The sequence below is a fragment of the Acomys minous genome (genome assembly GCF_964271855.1).
Source record: "Acomys minous genome assembly, chromosome: 4".
NCBI classification, from domain to species: Eukaryota; Metazoa; Chordata; class Mammalia; order Rodentia; family Muridae; genus Acomys; species Acomys minous.
In genome coordinates this window covers 131,726,295-131,739,563 of record NC_140486.1, presented here as the reverse complement: position 1 = coordinate 131,739,563, position 13,269 = coordinate 131,726,295, and the positions used below count along the sequence as shown (strand labels likewise).

Genomic DNA, 13,269 nt, shown 5'->3' with positions numbered 1-13,269 from the left:
ACTAGAGGGGAGGTGACCGCAGAGGACTGAACACACTGACCTGAGCACACTGCACCTTAGCCACACCCCAAGGCTGCTCTGTAAATTGGGGTGGGCCTGAGTACTGAGCTCAGAGAAGCCAGGTCACTGTTGCTGAGAGTAACGCTTCTGTCTTACTCCAGAGCTCACGGTACAGAAGCCAGGGCCTACAGAAAGCCCCAAGTGCCAGTGCTTTTCCATTACACGGGGGCAGAATTCAGTAATCATTGCTGACATCTAAAATCATCTTGGAGTAAAGTAATTATTTGAAAATTTTTCAGGAAATTAAGCACCAGGGAGAAAGCAAAAGACAAATGTTATAAGCAGCCTCTGGTATGGATTGGTGGTAGTCCTATGCGGAAGACAAATGTTACAAGCGGGCTGTGGTGTGGGTTGGTGGTAGTCCTGTACTCAGCGTATATAAGGCCCTATGTTCAATCCTCATTGGAAAGTTAAAGGATAAACATTAAAGCAACTACAGATGTGCTTGAAGACAGCTGCACAGAGTAGACTCACTGAGGGGCGGAGAGAGAGGCAATGTTACTGAACGCCAGGGCAGGCGCTGCTCACGGCCTGTGCCCTGCAGCTCAGTGCAGCATGCTGGGTGGCTTCTCCTGCTGTCCTTTCACTTGCTGGACTCTTCTGTCATCTTTTAAGGGAGACAGCTGTTGCTGGGGGCGGGGTGGGGGACGAGAACAGTCAGATGAGTGTTCACACTATGCCGCTGGAGCAATGGTACCACGTCTTACTGATGGAGATTTGGAAAAGCTGTAGCTCCCATCCAGAATACAAGCATTCGCCTGAGGCTCCTGTTCCCACTTAGAATCTCAGACTCACCACGAGGTGTCACAAGAGAATTGTCGTGTGGGTTAGACTAGGCAGAAACAGACACCAGCCTGCTACCTGGCAAGGCCACTGCTATTGTAGGGCTCAGATTCTAGGCAGAGATGTAATAAATAATAGCAAATACATACTGTGTGCTTGTGATGAACCCTGCATGGCAGGATGTGGACAGAAACACTCCCAGGGAGCTATAGCCCAGTTGAGGTCTGTTTGACAAGAAGAGGGTCCCTATGCCAAGGCCAGGTGAGGCTGACCACTCACAGGAGCCGACTCCTCCCAAGCCACAGTGACAATAACAAGGAGAAGAGGAAGATGCTCTCAGCTCAATGATGTCGCTGGTTACAATCCACATGGGGAATCCCTCCAGTTTAGGTAGGAAAACAAGTTGAGGTCAGCTCAGCTACATGGTGTCTGAGGCCAGCCTGGGCTACATGAGACCCTGTCTCCATAAGTAAAATGTACTGAGCATTTTTCTATGGGTACAGGAAAGAACAGAATCTGCCTCTAGGTGGAGACATGCCATTGTCTCCTGTCTTTTTTTTTTTTTTTAAACTTTTAAAAAGTTTTTATTTTATGTGCACTGGTATTTTGCCCAAATGTATGTCTGAATGAGGGTGTCAAATCCTGTGGTGCTGGAGTTAGAGACAGCTGTGAGCTGCCATGTGGTTGCTAGGAATTGAACCTGGGTCCTCTGGAAGAGCAGCTCGTGCTCCACCACTGAGTGTCTCTCCAGCTCCGCCTTTCACTGAGACCTGTGCTGGTCCTGTCCTGAATCTCCCACCTGCTGCTCCTGAGCTGTCACGAGGCTCCGCTAACCTGCCTCCTCCCTCAGTCCCAACTCTCAGAATGGCACAACCTTTTCCTTTTTCTTCCCTTCTGTCTTCTTTTTGGATGCTGGCCAGAGCCCAAGCAAGCTTTTCCTGGGGCTTTGGGCTTATAACCATCTATAAATAGGTCTGGTGCCCTCTTCTGCCCTGCAGGTGTACATGTACATAATAATAAATATATAAATCTTTAAAAACAAAACAAAGGGCTGGAGAGATGGCTCAGAGGCTAAGAACACTGATTGTTCTTCCAGAGGTCCTGAGTTCAATTCCCAGCAACCACATGGTAGCTCAAAAAAAAAATTATAATGGGATTGGATGCATGTATACATGCAGGCAGAGCACTGTATACAAAAATAATACATAAATCTTTAAAAACAAAACAAAAAAACATCTACAACTCAAAAGTCTACAACTTCCTACTCAAATAATTGTTACCTATGGCCCGATCAAGATGCTGTTCGGTTAGAGGGAAGTTAAGATTTCCCTCCACTCTTTAAAAACTCAATGGCCTGAGTCACTGGGTGTCTTACTTAGAGTTTTTGTTGCTGTGATGAAACATCTTGGCCAGAAGCAGCTTGGGAAGGAAAGGGTGCTCAGGGCTCTATTTAACAGTTAATCGTCAAAAGCAGTGAGGGCAGGAACCTGGAGGCAGGAGCTGATGCAGAGGCCATGGAGGGTGCTGCTCACTAACCTGCTCATCGTGGCTTGCTGAGTCTGCTTGACTATAAACCAGCCCAGATATGGCACCACTCACAATGGGCCCTCTGATCAATCACTAATTAAGAAAATACCCTACCCTGTCTCAATTGAGGTTCCCTCCTCTCTGATGACTCTAGTTTGTGTCAAATTGACATAAAACTAGCCAGGACACTGGGCTAGGTTGACAATAGACAAACAACAGGAAAATTTTTAAAATCTATCTGCAGGCACCCAGCCACCTCATAGGAGACAGGTGGTTGTCAGCTCAATCTGAACAGGGGCTGAGGCTTGGGAGGGAGCAGGAGGTGCTGACAGGCTTTGGAAGACTGCAGGGAGAAAAGCTGAGGCGGGCAAAATTATCTTGCTATACAGATAAAATCTTCCAGGGAGTAGGGGACAGCCTGTGGCAAAGGCTGCTCTGGGTCACTGTGGACTCAGATCTCCCCTGAGGGGCTTTTAGGTGTTTCCTGGGGCAAACCTCAGCTTGCCTCTGCCCTTTTGTGATCCAGCTGACATTCTGGGCAAAGTGGCGCACACCTTTAATCCCAGCACTCGGGAGGCAGAGGCAGGTGGGTCACTGTGAGTTCGAGGCCAACCTGGTCTACAGAGTGAGTCCAGGACAGCCAAGGATACACAGAGAAACCCTGTCTCAAACAAACAAACAAACAAACAAAAGAATGACAGGACACAGTAGAGTATTTATCGCTTCTCTGAGCTCTAACGTGATTAATGCATATATGACCATCTAGCCTGACAAGTAGTTCTATCGATGTCCTTGCAGCGACTGGAGAGATGGCTCATGGTTAAGAACACTTGGTCTTGCAGAGGACCCAGGTCTGATTCCCAGCACCATGTGGAGGCTCATAACAGCTGTAACTCCATCCAGTTCCGGATGACCCAGCTCCCTCCTCTGGCTTCCTTGGGCACATGGTGAACAGCATGCAGACAAAACAGCCATGCTCATATGTAAAATCACACTAAATTAAAAAAAAAATGTTATGCCTTAAAACGTAAGCCCAGTCCTTGAAATATGAATGTAGGACGTGCTGAGAAACCTGGTGTGGAGAGATCCCATGAGAAACAGCATGAGCCAGTGGACGTGCAGCACATACTGCAGTTTTGTTGTGTTGTTTGGTTTGGTTTGTTTGTTTGTTTATTTGTTTCAAGACAGGGTTTCTCTGTGTAGCCCTGGCTATCCTGGAACTCTGCAGACCAGGTTGGCCCACATACTCTAGTTTTGAAGAAAAAGCTCACGAGTTGAAAAATGGTGACAAAGACAGATTACACACATCACCTTTGTATTTGGTCTAAGCGAGAGTTTTCTTTTTTAAAAGTTGTCAAGTGTAGTTGTTTGGAGACAATAACTACAAGTGTCACTAGGTGTCACTGTTATTCCTGCCTGGTAGTAAGCCATTCCTGAAGACTGAGGCTGCCTGATGACTGCATGGGCCCCAGTGGTGACGTCACCCTGTCAGGGTTCTCTGGAAAGAAGAGTTTTATGAAACACCCCTACGGGAAATTCATGCATCCATACATTCCAGATTTAGGGAACATTTCTGGGATTTCTTTTTTCTTTCTTTTTTTTTTTTTTAGATACTCATAGCAAGTTCCTCCCTCCCTCTCTTCCACTCATCCATCATTAGTTCATGTATAAATATTTGTTAAGTGGTTGGAAAGTCCCGGAAATCAGCTCTGGGGTCTTTGCTGTTCTAAGATCTAGTATTCATCCTCTCTCCTTCCTCCTCCTCCTCCTCCTCCTCCTCCTCCTCCTCCTCCTCCTCCTTCTCCTTTCTCTCTCTCTCTCTCCCTCTCTCTCTCTCCTCCCCTCCCTCCCTCCCTCCTTTATGGGCTCACATCGAATTCCTGGATTTAACTACTTTAATCTCCCACGTAGCTGGGGCGGGGCGCACAGGCGTGCACCACCTCACTCAGGGTTAGGGCTCCACTCTCTTGGCCATGTGGGCAGTTGGGCAGTCTTCATCATTACTGCTATTATCACATCTATTTTAGAGATGGGAAGACGAAGGCCACAGCCAGCAGATGTGTATGAAATTGTGTTGTAAAGATTTTGCTACCTCAAATATTTTGAGCATCATCTGTTTAATAGTTCTATATAATGTACTCTATGAAGTCATGCAACCCAAACTTACTGCAGCAACACCACAGCTTACAAGACAGCTTCTGTCACTATTCCCCACCGCCACACACACCACTCTCCCAGAACTATCATCAGAATTATACCAGGAAAAAATACCAAATCAATAAAAGACCGGAAGTTGTTGGCAGCAGAGGGCTAGAAATATTTTGTGGGATGCGTACGAGTTGGTATGTTTAAATATGAGCAATCGTCTTTGACGTATCTCCAGGAAGCTGCCTAACCCTGCAGTCCTACTTCTGCTGTTGGAGGTGGGGGTAGGGGGGATGGGGTAAGGGGTGGGATGGGGTAAGCGGGTGGGGAGTAGGGGGGCGTAGGGTGTGGTGGGGTGTCTCGGGCACAATGCTTCCCCAGGAACATGATGCAGTCCACTTCCTCCTGGACCCTGGTAGCCAGCACTGCAAAAATACTTCCGAACGCTTTCCCACACTCACGCCTCCAACCGTCCCAGTGCAAACTGACTTTGGCTGACTATACTTTCTCAAATAACCTTGTTTCACACTTTGCTTGCCAAGTCCTCACTAATGACGTTTTTGTTATATTTGGGAGCCCTTCTCTCTGGAAACAGCATCATACCCCAGCAGTTTAGGGCTGGGGTATGGTTCAGTGGTGAAACACTAGGCTAGCAGGTCTGGTTCAATCCTTGGTTACACAAGTGAGCCTACACACACACACACACACACACACACACACACACACACATGCACACTTGCGCGCACACACAAATGCACACACACATACCCGCACACACACACTACTTCTCTGCCTAGTACAATGTAGTAAGTGTCAGTTCCCTTTGTTGATCACCGTGGAAGCCAGCTGTTATGGAGCCACAATGTGTAACACCCCAGGAAGCTGTCAAAGCTGGTTTTAAAAGCCCGCTTGCTGGAGCACTATGCTTACTTCCGCTGCAGTCCCACTGCTGGCCGTTGTGCGTCAGTTGCCACAGCAACAGGAAGAACACAGCCAGACATGTAACTGAGAAAGGCCCAGGGTCACATTTCCATCACAGACACGGTTTTTAAAATGTGTATGATATTCCTTGTCAATAGTTGGGAGCAGCGTCCATTTGCTAAAGGAATTTGGGGAAGCAACTCCCACTTCTCAGATTAGAAGACTATCAGCCCAGTGCCCCTGACTCTCCCTGGGGAATGCATGTCACAGCCAGTTGTACAGAAGCACCTCCCACCCCAGGCTCTGCCACTGCCCCTGTGCGTTCCACCTTCACAGTCTGTCGGAGGTAGGATTGGCCTGCCTGCCCAGCCCCGGGGCTGCTGCTTGTCATCATGAAGAAGAAGAAGAAGAAGAAGAAGAAGAAGAAGAAGAAGAAGAAGAAGAAGAAGAAGAAAAGAAGATGCTGCTGCTGCTAAAGATGATGATGAAGATGCTAAGATGCTGATGATGAAGATGCTGATGATGGTGATGAGCTCCACACTTTAATTGCAAAAGTGTTTTCACCTCTTTTGAGCCTATGTTTTCTTTTTTTTCTTTTCTGGTTTTCTTTTTTTTTGTTTTTTGAGACAGGGTTTTTCACTGTGTAACCCTAGCTGTACTGGAACTCACACTGTAGATGAGGCTGGCCTCAAACTCACAGAGACCTGCCTGCCTCTGCTGGGATTAAAGGTGTCATCACTACCATCCAGCTGGATGTATGTTAATTCCTTCTGTGTAACTACAACCGGAGTCTCTGAGAGAACAACTCGCCGGAGAAGGAGTGTGTTTGGGCTGACTTCGTGGTTGCTTGGTCCTGTCCAGCATGTGGAGAGGAATGCTCACCACATGGTGGACAGGAAGCAGAGAGCCAAAGGAAGGGACCAGGGGCCAAGTATCACCTTCAAATCCACTCCCCCTGTGACGCACTTCCTTCAGCTAGGAGCTACCTTCCAACATAGCCCCCAGCAGCTGGGAACCAAGTCCTCAGCCCAAGCGCCTATGGGGGACACTGACTATCTGAAAACCACAACAGAAACCACATCTTTAGTGTAAGAAAAGACAAGAATTTCCAAACACAGAGGCAAATGGGAAACAGTGCCTGCTTTTGTTGCTGTAAACAGAGCAATCTTAGAAAACTCTTATGCCAGCCAATTTTAATCACCGATTCTGAGAAACTACCCCCAAACCCAAAATGTTTGCTGTCTGAGCCTTTTCTCCTTCCCCATCTTGTGTACTGGTTCCTAACTAAAAGAGAACAGGGGATTTTTTTAAAAAAACATCTTTCTGAATCTGTATCACACTCAGATGGATTTTTTCCCTACCTTATCACGAGTCTGTTAAAAGACAAACGGGATCTACGGTCCAGTCTCTTCACAGAACATTAACTCAGCAGGAACAGGAACCTCCTTTCATCTACCAGGCTTGCGGATCCGAGCAGGCTGATCAGACGCCCCAGTTGTCCGGAAGTCCATGATGCGCACTGAGAGGGAGAAAGAAAGGAGAGACAGAGTGACGGAGGGCCGTGGACCCACCGCCATCTAAGATGGCGGCGCTGGGAAGACCTACAAGCACAGCTGACCCCTGAAGGCGGCAGGCTGGCCCAGAGGTGAATGAACTCAAAGGAAGACATATGGATACAATCAGATTGTTACAAAGAGGAAACAGACAATTTAAAAGAAACCAAATAAGTATTTCTACACTCCCCTCAGTTATGAAGACTGAGAGCCTTGCTGATCTCTTCAGCGAATATCCATTTTCTTCTGTATGGAGTTTTGTTGTGATTTCTCTCTTTTTACCTCCGTGTGCCACAAGTCTGTCGCTTTTTGCTACTTGCCTTGAGTATAATCAGAACAGACTTCAATTTTAAAACTCTTGGTGGCACATTTTTTTTTAAAGATGCTTTGGATTTAGAAAATACAAAATTATTGTCCTACTTTCTTCATTGCTGGGCTGGACTGGAGGCGTATAACAAAGTGGGCTCTCTCCTGATGGGTGATGCGTCAGGGACCCTTGGCTGTGGGGCCTGGCAGACAATGGCTGACGGCTGGGTGGGCTAGGCCAGGCCAAGGGCCTCTTCCTCATTGTATCACCAAACTCAGAACTGACAGGAAGATATGAACCCCTGGGCCCACGTGTTAAAAACAGAGTCTGTTTAGAGTCCATAGCCATAGGAAGAGCTATGAGGTACTACTGTGAGCGCTGTGTGTGTGTGTGTGTGCGTGTGTGTGTGTGTGTGTGTGTGTGTGTGCCACAGTAGCATGCACGTGGAGGTCAGAGGGCCACTTGTCAGGGTGAGTCTTCTTCATGTGGGTCCAGGGGATCCAACTCAGGTCATCAGATTTACAATTTTAAAATTTGCAAGCTGTGCTTGCATTTCTCATTTGGAAAACAGAAGTGTTCTGGAACAGTCTAGGCTACACAGAAAAACCCTGTCTCCAGAAACAAAGCAAAGCAGTTCCTAGTCCTCCTAGCAAAACAACATGTTTCGAAAGACTAGGTCAACTTAAAAGAGGCTCCCTGGAGTAGCTCATCCCTTACCTAAAGTAGAGAACCCCCACTTGTCACCTCAGTTCGAGGGGAGGTAGTGTAGCAGGTCTGTGCGCGTGGCTTTACTATCGAGATGTTGAAATACAGATGTGCATTTATGTGCCAAATGGTTCTGGAACAGCATTGGTTTTGAGTGCTCATGCAGGGCTGTAGGAAACAGTAAGAATTTGGGGCCTGAAAGCCGCCTTCCTGTCCCGGTCACTTGGAGGAGCTGCCTGTGTGCTTGGAAAGGTGTGGACCAACACTGGCATGGTGGCTTTGGAAATGAATGGGCTGCTGACGATAATGAAGAGGTAGCTGGGCTGTGCATCACCTGAAATCCACGTCTGCTGACTCCCTGCAGACAGCCAGAGCAAGGGCGAGGGGGCTTCTGTTAGCTCACAAATCCAGACTACAGTTTAGTATTGCAGGAAGTCAGTGTGGCGGGAAGACACTAATCACATCCTAGCCGCCATCAACAACAGAGCACAGTAAGTGCCGGCGAGCCCGGTGCTCAGCCTTCCAGGACCCCACACCTGGGGCTGCACCGCCCCTTTCAACTGGGTCTTCCACATCAGTGAATCCAAACAAGACAGTCTCCTGCAGGACAACCTGACCTTGACACCCTTCCCGAGACCTACTTCCCAGATGTTTCCAAGTCGTTTCAAATTGATGACCACAACTAATTGTCACACTGAGGAAGAAATGACATAGGCTGTCACCCCTAAAGAGGGGGTGAACTGGTGGAAGGGTCACACAGTGCCTCCGGACAGTGTGATCCACTGTGTAGTGGCCAGAGTTGAGAGTGAATACACTCAGGAGCAACACTTTCAAAGAAAGGCAAAGCCCAGTGGCCTCTGCGCAGCTGGCACTTCACAGTCTTGCTGAGGTCACCTGGGCCAAGAATAGCTGTCACCAATTGGCATCTGACTTTTTGTCCAGCTGCCGTTTTGTAAGATAGAGGATCTGTGTTTGCTTGTTTGTTTTTGGGACTGGGTCTTGTCATACTGTCAGGCTGGCCTAGCGCTAGGATTGCAGTGTTTGCTCTAGCAAATGTGTGCTCTTGACAGGTGCAATGTGGTGTCCTTGTAATTTATGCAGGCTCACCTCCCACAAGCTCATTTCTGACTTGTTTCTGATCACTGTGGGCCTTGAGGGAGCCTCTTACGAAATGTGGAAGGTTGGACAGAGGTGGTCATGCTCAGCCCCGTCTGTCCTCCCGAGTCCTAGCTCGTGCTGCAGATGAAAGGTTGCTTTTGAGCTTCCTGATGACTGTCCAGCTGGCTGGCTAGTTCTACACACTTTGGATTTCAGGCTCTCTTCTCATTTGAGATTACAATCAGTGCTTATATGGTTCCAGCAACTGTGCAAGACCAACTTTCTACAGAAGAATGTCCCTGAACTATATACCTGAGTTGATGCTAATGATACAGCTTGGGATGGGGCCAGCCAGACCAGAGAATTTGGCCACAAAATTAGGGGGGGTTGCATCTTTCAGCCATGTGCCAGCAGCTGATCTCTGATGTCCAGGGAGAAGATTGAGTCCAATCTTATGTGTCCAATGTCCAACCAGTCACATATACATAATGAAACCAGTATCACCTGAACACAGACTCAGTGACAAACTCCTTGGCTTGCTAATCCTGTGAGCGTAGCAGTGAGTGAAGGGTCCTTAACATCTGGAAGCTTTGACTTGGGGCTACAGGCTCCCAAACTGCCCAGAGTGTTTACATCTGCTACCTGTGACATCTTTTGTAGTAAAAGTATTCTCCTTAGTATGAAATGTTTCTATGTTATACGAGTCACTTCAGGCCCCACCAAGCCTGAGGGCACAATGCAAACCTCTGCATTTGCAGTCAGTAAGTCAGAGTCATGAATGGTCAAGGGACCCTGGAGCTTACAGCGGGGACCAAGAGTCAACCTGTGAAATCAGACCTAAGTCTAGGCAGTTGGGTAGACACTGTTAAAAGTAATATAATGACCCCCCCACTCCCGTGTAGATATCATCTAATTTTGGCTACAATCAACTGTTAAGATGTTTTTATTTTTGAGACAGGGTCTCACTATGTAATCCTGGCTGTCCGGGACTTGCTCTGTAGACCAGGCTGGCCTCAAACTCACAACAATCTGCCTGCCTCTGCCTCCCGAGTGCTGGGATTACAAGTGTATGCCAACACATGCTTGTAGCAATCAGAGGATGACTTTTACGTGTTGGTTCTCTTCTTCCATCTTGTGGGTCTCAGGGATCAAACTCGGGTCCTCTGCCTCCATAGTGGCAGGAGCCCCCCTGGGCCTTCCTGCCAGCCCTTCCTTCTGCTAGTAAAGCACGGGTCTTTAAAGAGAAGGACCTCTTGATCTTTAAATATAACCACAAACCATTACTATAAAACATTAGTAGGGCTGGGGATATAGTTCAGTGGAAGAGATCTTGCCTAGTGTGAACAAGGCCCCAAGTTCAATCCCCAACACTACACTGGATTAACTGGAGCTGAGGGACGGCTCCGTGGTGGACAGCACTTGCTGCTCTTGCAGAAGCATGAGCTCAGGTCACAGCGCACATGGGGTGGGTCACTGCCACCTGCAATCCAGATCCAGGGGGCCTTGTCCTCCAAGGGCACCTACACCTATACATACATATGCACACACTTTAAATTAACCATGACGTCACCTATTTATCATACTTTTAACTGATTCACAAGACATAAATGTTTAGATGCACCAATACAGTACTATGTAATTTTTATGTAGATGTCTGGTGCTTAATCGGTTTCCTCGTTATAACTTCTTTGTGTGAAGGCATTCGTCCCTCCCAGCTCTTTGAGATGGGCACTGTGTGCTTGTCATACATGTCACGCTACTGGGAAGCATCATACTGTCATGTGTCACACTGCCATGAGTTGGTGCACTGTCACACATGTCCCACTACTGTAAAGCGATACTCTAACACGTCTTCCTCCTTTATAACTTGATGCTCGCTGTGGTGCTTTGAGCAAGAAATGCACCCCCAAAGCCTGAGGAATTAGGACTCTTGGTCCAAAGCTGGAGGCACAGCCTTGCTACAGGAAGTGCGTCACAGGGCGGGCTCTAAGAGTCTGCCTCACCCACTTCTAGTTCACACACTTTGCTTCTCTCTGGAGCCCTAAGACAAAATAAATTCCTCTATAAGCCACATTTAGTTGTTACAGAAACAGAAAAGTAACTGAAACGCCCACTGATTAAGCTTCCCGCTTCCTGTCCCTACCACTAGTAGCTACCATTTTCCTCTGAACTTTTAGAGATACTTGTCCTTCTCTGCCTAGCTTATTTTACGTCACATAATTATCTCCAGTTCCATCCACTTTGTCACAAATAACAAGCTTCCTTTTTAAGGTTAATTAGCAACCTGTTGCATACATACACTGTGTTCTGTGTGTGTGTGTGTGGCCTGTGTGTGCATGTGTATGCATGCACATGTGTATATGTGTGTGTGTACATACTTGTATGAGTGCACATATGTGCATACACACGTGGAAGGTAGCAGTGGACCTCTGATCCCATTTCTCAAGTGCCATCATCTTGTTCTTTAGGACAGGGCTTCCTGTTGCCTGGCCATCAGCCCTAGAGATGCAGCCATCTCCACCACCCCAGCTCTGAGGTCAAGTGTTGTCAGCACATACAACTCTGTATTGTATGTGAGCTCTGCACGTCACCGCCTAAGCTGTCCCCAAGGACATTTTGCTTTGTTCACTCGAGAGCTGAGGAATGCTTCAGTCAGCTTCATTTCTTGGCCATGGTGACTAAGCCACAATGAATACAAGATTGCCAATACCTCTTTGACATAACTGACTTCCTTTGGATACACATCCAGAAGTGAGGTTGCTGTGATCTTTTCTGTTTTTAATGTTTTGAGAGACTTCCATACTGCTTTCCATAATGGCTGTATTAATGCACATTCGCACCCACAGTGTGAACGAGTTCCCTTTCTTCCTCATTTTCACCAGCACACTCCCAGCCTTTTCTCTATTAGCCGTTCTTACTGAGACACAGTGATATCTCACTGTGGTTTAGATTTGCATTTTTGTTTGACTGCTGATGTTGAACATCTTTGTCCATTTATATGTCATCTTTTTCCAAGTGTCTATTTAGAGTGATCAGATTTTATCCATTTGTTATTGAGTATTTAGAGGTCTTTATATATTCCAGACATTAACTCTTTTTTTACTTATTATGTATACAGTATTCTGCTTGCATGGAGGCCTGCAGGCCAGATGCAGGAACAAGATCTCATTATAGATGCTTGTGAGCCACCATGTGGCTGTTGGAAATTGAACTCAGGACCTCTAAAAGAGCAGACAGTGCTCTTAACCCCTGAGCCATCTCTCTAGCCCAAGACATTAACTTTTAAAGATGAGTTTTCTTTTTCTTTTCTCTCTTTCTTTCTTTCTTTCTTTCTTTCTTTCTTTCTTTCTTAAATCACTTGAAGTGGAAAGACTCACTCTCAATCCAGACCTTTTGTGGTGGAAAGATATATCTTTAATCTGAGCCACACCTTCTGCTTACTGCCTATATAAAGAACATAGAAGGCGGGTGGTGGTGGCGCACGCCTTTAATCACAGCACTCAGGAGGCAGAGTCAGGTGGATTGCTGTGAGTTCGAGGCCAGCCTGGTCTACAAAGCGAGTCCAGGACATCCAGGGCTACACAGAGAAACCCTGTCTCAAAAACCAAAACCAAAACCAAAAAAACAACCCCCTCAAAAGAACATAGAAGGAGTCAATCTCCCTCTCCCTCTCCCTCTCCCTCTCCCTCTCCCTCTCCCTCTCTCTCTCTCTTTCTCTCTCTCTCTCTCTCTCCTTGCTCTCACTCTCACTGACAAGTCCGTCCCTTCTCTGGCATTAGCCCACTTTGAGATTCAGACATGTACCAAAGATCGTCTGAGACATCCAGCCTCATGGACTGAAAAACTACTGGATTCTTGGACCTTCCATGGGTAAATAGACATTGTCAGACTAGCTGGATCACATCCTGTGTGTTCTTTGTGTGTGTGTGTGTGTGGTGTGCATGTCTGTATGGTGTGTGTATATATGGTGTGGTGTGGTCTCTGTGTGTGTATGGTGTGGTCTGTGTGTGTGTGCATGGTGTGTATGTGTGCATGGTGTGTGCATGTCTGTATGGTGTGTGTGTGTATATGGTGGTGTGGTCTCTGTGTGTGTGGTGTGGTGTGGTCTGTATGTGGTGTGTGTGTGCATGGTGTATGTGTGTGCATGGTGTGTGTGTGGTATGTGTAAGC

At 47.1% G+C, this 13,269-nt stretch overlaps 1 protein-coding gene across 1 annotated transcript in view; it reads right to left on the bottom strand.

Annotated features, from left to right (window-relative positions):
- Positions 1-13,269, bottom strand: part of LOC311596450 (uncharacterized protein) — a 134,389-nt gene that overhangs the window by 22,484 nt on the left and 98,636 nt on the right. The gene's annotated exons all lie outside the window — the stretch shown is intronic.